The 9,888-nt window shown below is 34.9% G+C and overlaps 1 long non-coding RNA gene across 2 annotated transcripts; it reads right to left on the reverse strand.

Annotated features, from left to right (window-relative positions):
- Positions 1-7,378: 7,378 nt before the first annotated feature.
- Positions 7,379-8,461, reverse strand: LOC139430305 (uncharacterized). 2 transcript variants are annotated; one of them, XR_011640776.1, is made up of 3 exons: positions 8,217-8,461; positions 7,926-8,159; positions 7,379-7,858 (listed from the first exon to the last, which is right to left on the reverse strand). It is a non-coding gene; the product is annotated as an uncharacterized lncRNA (long non-coding RNA). The 2 variants fall into 2 exon arrangements; XR_011640775.1 differs by having other exon boundaries at positions 7,926-8,461.
- Between the last annotated feature and the right edge of the window lie 1,427 nt (positions 8,462-9,888).

Raw genomic sequence — 9,888 nt, forward strand, 5'->3', positions numbered from 1 at the left:
TCCGATAATTCTGTCGACCATATATGTGATATTCAGGGGCCAAATGTCATATTGGAGCATATTGGAGATAAAAAACAAAATGTGCCTAAAACGTGATATTATGACGCTATACGCCGTTTTGAGCCATGTTTGAACTTTCTATCACTTTTGATTCCGATAATTCTGTTGACCATATTTGTGATATTCAGGCGCCAAATGACATGTTGGAGCATATTGGAGATAAAAAACAAAATGTGCCCAAAACGTGATATTATGACGTTATACGCCGTTCTGAGCCACGTTTGAACTTTCTATCACTTTTGGTTCCGATAATTTTGCCGACCATATTTGTGATATTCAGGCTCCAAATGACATGTTGGAGCATGCTGGAGATAAAAAACAAAATGTGCCCAAAACGTGATATTATGATGTTATACGCCGTTCTGAGCCATGTTTGAACTTTCTATCACTTTTGGTTCCGATAATTCTGTTGACCATATTTGTGTTATTCAGGCGCCAAATGACATTTTGGACCATGTTGGAGATAAAAAACAAAATGTGTCCAAAACGTGATATTATGACGTTATACTCCGTTATGAGCCATGTTTGAACTTTCTATCACTTTTGGTTCCGATGATTCTATCGACCATATATGTGATATTCAGGCGCCAAATAACATGTTAGAGCATGTTGGAGATAAAAAACAAAATGTGCCCAAAACGTGATATTATGACGTCATACGCCGTTCTGAGCCATGTTTGAACTTTCTATCACTTTTGGTTCCGATAATTCTGCCCATCATATATATGATATTCAGTGGCCAAATGTCGTATTGGAGCAAGTTGGAGATAAAAAACAAAATGTTCCCAAAACGTGATATTATGACGTTATACGCCGTTCTGAGCCATGTTTGAACTTTCTATCACTTTTGGAACCGATAATTCTGTCGACCATATATGTGATATTCAGGCGCCAAATGACATGTTGGAGCATATTGGAGATAAAAAACAAAATGTGCCCAAAACGTGATATTATGACGTTATACGCCGTTCTGAGCCACGTTTGAACTTTCTATCACTTTTGGTTCCGATAATTTTGCCGACCATATTTGTGATATTCAGGCTCCAAATGACATGTTGGAGCATGTTGGAGATAAAAAACAAAATGTGCCCAAAACGTGATATTATGACGTTATACGCCGTTCTGAGCCATGTTTGAACTTTCTATCACTTTTGGGTCCGATAATTCTGTCGACCATATATGTGATATTCATTGGCCAAATGTCATATTGGAGCATATTGGAGATAAAAAACAAAATGTGCCTAAAACGTGATATTATGACGCTATACGCCGTTTTGAGCCATGTTTGAACTTTCTATCACTTTTGATTCCGATAATTCTGTTGACCATATTTGTGATATTCAGGCGCCAAATGACATGTTGGAGCATATTGGAGATAAAAAACAAAATGTGCCCAAAACGTGATATTATGACGTTATACGCCGTTCTGAGCCACGTTTGAACTTTCTATCACTTTTGGTTCCGATAATTTTGCCGACCATATTTGTGATATTCAGGCTCCAAATGACATGTTGGAGCATGCTGGAGATAAAAAACAAAATGTGCCCAAAACGTGATATTATGATGTTATACGCCGTTCTGAGCCATGTTTGAACTTTCTATCACTTTTGGTTCCGATAATTCTGCCGACCATATTTGTGATATTCAGGCGCCAAATGACATGTTGGAGCATGTTGGAGATAAAAAACAAAATGTGCCCAAAACGTGATATTATGACGTTATACGCCGTTCTGAGCCATGTTTGAACTTTCTATCACTTTTGGTTCCGATAATTCTGCCGACCATATTTGTGATATTCAGGCGCCAAATGACATGTTGGAGCATGTTGGAGATAAAAAACAAAATGTGCCCAAAACGTGATATTATGATGTTATACGCCGTTCTGAGCCATGTTTGAACTTTCTATCACTTTTGGTTCCGATAATTCTGTTGACCATATTTGTGTTATTCAGGCGCCAAATGACATTTTGGACCATGTTGGAGATAAAAAACAAAATGTGTCCAAAACGTGATATTATGACGTTATACTCCGTTATGAGCCATGTTTGAACTTTCTATCACTTTTGGTTCCGATAATTCTGCCGACCATATTTGTGATATTCAGGCGCCAAATGACATGTTGGAGCATGTTGGAGATAAAAAACAAAATGTGCCCAAAACGTGATATTATGACGTCATACGCCGTTCTGAGCCATGTTTGAACTTTCTATCACTTTTGGTTCCGATAATTCTGCCCATCATATACCGGGTGTCCCTCAAAAGTGGCTCACCCCCATATTTTTTTTATTATTAGTGATATAAGAAAACCATTTGGAATGCATAGTTAGGTCGCTAAAACGGATTATTACGACATGAAATCATTCTTTTTGTACTTCCGGTTACACCGGATGTGAGTACTAATTTCGCTATTTTTTTAAATCTATAATTTTCTTTTCTTCAGTTGGGTAGACAGTATAATTTCACATAACTTTTACTTGAAAAGATTTTCACAATCGCTTATAATTTTTGAAAAAAAAAAAATTATTTTCGTTATTTTTTAACGTTTTAGTATCTTCGGAAAATGTATTACAACTTTTGACACATAGTAGCTAGGTTAATAGTACGAACTATGTTATGTCCCTCTTGATTTGCTATTCCTCGAGCAGTGATCACTGCTATGCTTTAGTTAGTGGTTCTTTTTTAATAATGGTGTAAATTAACAGTTGTATTAGATTAGTTTTAAAAGAAAAACGCTTTCCAACAATTAAATTTAATTCAATTGTAAGTTCAAAAAACCTAATTTTCTAAATTTTCAAAATGCTCCCGCCTCGATTTTGACATAATTGTATCTTGCGTATTGTCGATCTAACGACCCGACGTTACTCCTGCGGAGATATTTAGGTAATACAATTTCTAACTCGATTTATTTTCTAATAAGTACCTCACGAGACCTTACTGGTGTATTATACAGCTCATTTTTGATTTTGCCCCATAAAAAGAATCTAAAGGTGTGAGGTCAGGTGATCTGAGAGGTTTTAACCAAAATAAAGTAAACAATCCAAATTATAATGTACAATGGACATTGTAAGTAACTATCAGCTACAGAACATTTAGTGTAAAAGAACAAAAAATAAAGAAAAAAATAAAAAATGAAAAATAATTGAATTAAACTTAATTGTTTGATCGCCTTTTTCTTTTAAAACTAATTTAATACAACTGTTAATTTACACCATTATTAAAAAAGGACCACTGACGAAAGCATAGCAGTGATCACTGCTCGAGAAATAGCAAATCAAGAGGGACATAACGTAGTTTATAATATTAACCTAGCTACTATGCGTCAAAAGTTGTAATACATTTTCCGAAGGTACTAAAACGTTATAAAATAACGAAAATATTTAATATTTTTTTTTCAAAAATTATAAGCGATCGTGAAAATTTTTTTAAGTAAAAGTTGTGTGAAATTATACTATCAACCCAACTGAAGAAAAAAAAAATATAGATTTAAAAAAATAGCGAATTTAGTACTCATATCCGGTATAAACGGAAGTACAACAAGAATGATTTCATGTCGTAATAATCCGTTTTAGCGACCTAACTATGCATTCCAAATGGTTTTCTTATATTACCAATAATAAAGAGAAATATGGGGGTGAGCCACTTTTGAGGGACACCCGGTATATGATATTCAGGGGCCAAATGTCGTATTGGAGTATGTTGGAGATAAAAAACAAAATGTGCCCAAAACGTGATATTATGACGTTATACGCCGTTCTGAGCCATGTTTGAACTTTCTATCACTTTTGGTTCCGATAATTCTGCCCATCATATATGTGATATTCAGGCGCCAAATGACATGTTGGAGCATGTTGGAGATAAAAAACAAAATGTGCCCAAAACGTGATATTATGACGTTATACGCCGTTCTGAGCCATGTTTGAACTTTCTATCACTTTTGGTTCCGATAATTCTGCCGACCATATTTGTGATATTCAGGCGCCAAATGACATGTTGGAGCATGTTGGAGATAAAAAACAAAATGTGCCCAAAACGTGATATTATGACGTTATACGCCGTTCTGAGACATGTTTGAACTTCCAATCACTTTTGGTTCCGATAATTCTGCTGACCATATTTGTGATATTCAGGCGCCAAATGACATGTTGGAGCATGTTGCAGATAAAAACCAAATGTGCCCAAAACATGATATTATGACGTTATACGCCGTTCTGAACCATGTTTGAACTTCCTATCACTTTTGGCTCCGATAATTCTGTAGATCATATTTGTGATATTCAGGCGCCAAATGACATGTTGGAGCATGTTGGAGATAAAAAACAAAATGTGCCCAAAACGTGATATTATGACGTTATACGCCGTTCTGAGACATGTTTGAACTTCCAATCACTTTTGGTTCCGATAATTCTGCTGACCATATTTGTGATATTCAGGCGCCAAATGACATGTTGGAGCATGTTGCAGATAAAAACCAAATGTGCCCAAAACATGATATTATGACGTTATACGCCGTTCTGAACCATGTTTGAACTTCCTATCACGTTTGGCTCCGATAATTCTGTCGACCATATATGTGATATTCAGGGGCGAAATGTCATATTGGAGCATGTTGGAGATAAAAAACAAGATGTACCCAAAACGTAATATTATGACGTTATACGCCGTTCTCAGCTATGTTTGAACTTTCTATCACTTTTAGTTCCGATAATTCTGCCGACCATATTTGTGATATTCAGGCGCCAAATGACATGCTGGAGCATGTTGGAGATAAAAAACAAAATGTGCCCAAAACGTGATATGATGACGTTATACGCCGTTCTGAGCCATGTTTGAACTTTCTATCACTTTTGGTTCCGATAATTCTGCTGACCATATTTGTGATATTCAGGCGCCAAATGACATGTTGGAGCATGTTGGAGATAAAAAACAAAATGTGCCCAAAACGTGATATTATGACGTTATACGCCGTTCTGAGCCATGTTTGAACTTTCTATCACTTTTGGTTCCGATAATTCTGCCGACCATATTTGTGATATTCAGGCGCCAAATGACATGTTGGAGCAAGTTGGAGATAAAAAACAAAATGTGCGCAAAACGTGATATTATGACGTTATACGCCGTTCTGAGCCATGTTTGAACTTTCTATCACTTTTGGTTCCGATAATTCTGCTGACCATATTTGTGATATTCAGGCGCCAAATGACATGTTGGAGCATGTTGGAGATAAAAAACAAAATGTGCCCAAAACGTGATATTATGACGTTATACGCCGTTCTGAGCCATGTTTGAACTTTCTATCACTTTTGGTTCCGATAATTCTGCCGACCATATTTGTGATATTCAGGCGCCAAATGACATGTTGGAGCAAGTTGGAGATAAAAAACAAAATGTGCGCAAAACGTGATATTATGACGTTATACGCCGTTCTGAGCCATGTTTGAACTTTCTATCACTTTTGGTTCCGATAATTCTGCTGACCATATTTGTGATATTCAGGCGCCAAATGACATGTTAGAGCATGTTGGAGATAAAAACAAAATGTGCCCAAAACGTGATATTATGACGTTATACTCCGTTATGAGCCATGTTTGAACTTTCTATCACTTTTGGGTCCGATAATTCTGTCGACCATATATGTGATATTCAGGGGCCAAACGTCATATTGGAGCATGTTGGAGATAAAAAACAAAATGTGCCCAAAACGTGATATTATGACGTTATACGCCGTTCTGAGCCATGTTTAAACTTCCTATCACTTTTGGTTCCGATAATTCTGTTGATCATATTTGTGATATTCAGGCGCCAAATGACATGTTGGAGCATGTTGGAGATAAAAAACAAAATGTGCCCAAAACATGATATTATGACGTTATACGCCGTTCTGAGCCTTGTTTGAACTTTCTATCACTTTTGGTTCCGATAATTCTGTCGAGCATATATGTGATATTCAGGGGCCAAATGACATGTTGGAGCATGTTGGAGATAAAAAACAAAATGTGCCCAAAATGTGATATTATGACGTTATACGCCGTTCTGAGCCATGTTTGAACTTTCTATCACTTTTGGATCCGATAATTCTATCGACCATATATGTGATATTCAGGCACCAAATGACATGTTGGAGCATATTGGAGATAAAAAACAAAATGTGCCCAAAACGTGATATTATGACGTTATACGCCGTTCTGAGCCATGTTTGAACTTCCTATCACTTTTGGTTCCGATAATTCTGTTGATCATATTTGTGATATTCAGGCGCCAAATGACATGTTGGACCATGTTGGAGATAAAAACAAAATGTGCCCAAAACGTGATATTATGACGTTATACGCCGTTCTGAGCCATGTTTGAACTTTCTATCACTTTTGGATCCGATAATTCTATCGACCATATATGTGATATTCAGGCGCCAAATGATATGTTAGAGCATGTTGGAGATAAATACAAAATGTGCCCAAAACGTGATATTATGACGTTATACGCCGTTCTGAGCCATGTTTGAACTTTCTATCACTTTTGGTTCCGATAATTCTGCTCATCATATATGTGATATTCAGGCGCCAAATGACATGTTGGAGCATGTTGGAGATAAAAAACAAAATGTGTCCAAAACGTGATATTATGACGTTATACGCCGTTCTGAGCCATGTTTGAACTTTCTATCACTTTTGGTTCCGATAATTCTGCTGACCATATTTGTGATATTCAGGCGCCAAATGACATGTTGGAGCATGTTGGAGATAAAAAACAAAATGTGCCCAAAACGTGATATTATGACGTTATACGCCGTTCTGAGCCATGTTTGAACTTTCTATCACTTTTGGTTTCAGTAGTGTAAGAATGCCGGTTCTAGACCGGAAGTTAATCCTGCCAATCCTGCGGTGACGTCACGCCTCAATGTATTATTTATAGGGGGGGATACCAACCAAAGTTTGGGGGGAAAAAAATTAGGTTGGTATTAAAAGTAACTAGAGATCTAGGGATTTTTAGAAAATTAAATAGAAAAATTTAAATACAATGGCGCCACCTATGATTGAGTGGTGTAAGTACTAGATTTAGGAATTTTTTATAAAATTAAACAGAAAAATTTAAATATAATGACGCTAGCTATGATTGAGAATTTAACTGTAAATTAGCGTAACTTGAGCTGAAAAATTAAATGGTGGTGGTGGTGGGAATATAGGATTAAAAATAAAAAAAAAATCATTACATTTCAAATTAACAATAAATTATATTAGCATAATATATAAAAAAACCAATATATAATGTAATCTGTGATTAACTTGAAATGACTACATTTAAGAAATAGATGCCGATGGAATTTCATCATTTGAACCAATATTCTTCTTCTTTATAAATTCAATCTTTTGCACAGTACATGTCTTGTTAAGTTCAAGTTCTCCAAGATATACCAAACACATTTCACGTAGTTCAACAATTTCAGCATCGGAAATCACTTCAGCAATACGTTTAGGTAGAAACACAATAAATCTAGCTTCCAGTTCAACAATTACCATAGGCCAAGCTCGGCTTGGAATACGTTTAGCTGCTACAATTGGATACGGTGTATGTAAATGTAAATCACTCACTTTTTTCTTAGGTAAAAATTCAGACTGTCCTAAACGATTTAGATGTTCCATCTTTTCAATAAGCGGTGTATAAACTTCAAGTGAACAGTTTGGAGTGTAAGTTCGGAATGAATAAATTTCGCACCAGGCGGTAGAGATAATGTAACCGCAAAAAAAAATAATGTGGTTAGACGCAATAACATCTCTCTAGATAAACAAATTTCCAATAACAACTGTTGATAAAATTAAAAAAAACAAAATTTCAAAAGGAAAATTCGAGAAACAATAGAAATTACTCACAGTATAAAAAATAAATCGATCCTAAGTGTTCCCAACACATCCCAATGGTTGGTAAACCATGTTCTCCACAATCTCAATATGATTTCGATGGGCAACATCCCGTAAAGCTCAAATACATGAATTCTTTTTTTAGTCTTAAATTCACAAAGAATTGATTGAAGATTTTAAAATTGCAAACGTATCGTCCTTTAAAATCTCATTTTCATAACGTTTAGGTATATAGACTTTAAAATCCTGCAATTGAATTAAAACAATAAAAAAAATCTCGATGGTGTAAATTAACATACTTACCAATGAGATTTGAACCATAGCTAAAGTGTGATGTAAACAGAAAGTAAAGCGAATAAACAATTAAACCATCGAGAACTTTTCAATAAATTACAATAAATACGAATAAATTAACTTAAAATTAAACTATGTACTATCGTCATTAATACTATAATGACCCCAAGCGAATGTATTAATTCCATTATTACAAATATATCGCTTGGAATCATTTGGTGATAGAACCAATTTATTTTGTAATGCTGTAAATATGTTATGATTGAACCTTCTAAATAACGTTTGTTTTTTAAATAAAACCGATTTTGAATTTAAACAATCTAAATAATTTTGAAAAGATATGTTATGTTTAACAATAGCTTTCTTAACATCTTTAGATTTCTTTGTAACCCGACCATCAGCGACCCTATTCGCATACACTTTAGACCTCAAACCGATAAATTCAACCATTATGTTTCCGCAATTCTCGTCTTTCATTTTACCCAAAACAGCTTTATTATGTAACGGTATGTCAAACTGATTATCAGGACTGTAGTTCGATGTGTCAAATTTATCTAAATTCAATTTCACGTCTCTATAAACATCATCGGAATCAATTAGTACGGTGAAGCTATCGGTATCCATGTAACATAAGCGAATAGATTCACCGTACTTTGGTTTTAAGAAATCATAATAAAAATTATACATTAACAATTTAGACAATTCTAAAACCGTAAAACCAACATATAGAGGTTTATCGTAAACGACATGGAGACGATCCATTTGAATTGCCGAAAACGTTTCTGTGAATATGCTTATGCTTTTAAAATTTAATTTCGCAATTAAACTCCGAGCTCCTAAACGAGGACGACCGGAGATTTCGCTAGTATGAACATCATCCCAACTGGTCACTAATCTTACATCGACTCGCTTATCTACATTTTCCATGGTTTTACCAAAAACCGCATTATTCATTAACTTGAAAAAATCTTTTTCAAAAGAATTATTAGCGGATTGGCGTAATGCTGTATTCTTATCGATGTAAGATTTCAACCAGATAGACTGTCTGAACGATAAAACTCTATTAATTTTAGAAACTTTAAGACCGTTAGCAACGGCCTGCTTTAAATTTCTATAATGCACAACATAATTTGTTTTATTAAATAAATTTGGAATCAATCTTTTATCGCTTTCACATCTACCGTTAGGTGGTAAAATATTTTCACATAAAAAAGCTAAATCATTATGCGTATCATGCAAATACTCGGGATATTCGATATCTACATCTAAAATGTAACCGTAATCTGAAGTATCGGATATATTATTAAAATTAAAATTTAGAATTTGGGTATCATCTAACCACTTGAAACTGGAAACCGGTAAATATTGCGACATCGCCCATCCATACAAATTATTCGCGTCCCAATACATTAAATGCGATGATGGTAAATTGGGGTTATAATTATCCATATATTTATTATTAGCTTTAGCGTACCGTAGGGAGCATTGAGAAATACCTCCACGGACACCTTTCTTAATAAAATGAACTTGATCTATATCCGTCAATAATTCTAATTTAATTTTGGTGAATTTTAACATGGCATCCCAAGATAGCCCCGGTGCCGTATAATAATGCGCGGGATCTAAATCGTAAGTTTTAAAACAAACTTGCCTGAATTTTTCAAATACATCAGTCAATAAA

The sequence above is a fragment of the Onthophagus taurus genome, chromosome 6 (genome assembly GCF_036711975.1).
Source record: "Onthophagus taurus isolate NC chromosome 6, IU_Otau_3.0, whole genome shotgun sequence".
Lineage (NCBI taxonomy): Eukaryota > Metazoa > Arthropoda > Insecta > Coleoptera > Scarabaeidae > Onthophagus > Onthophagus taurus.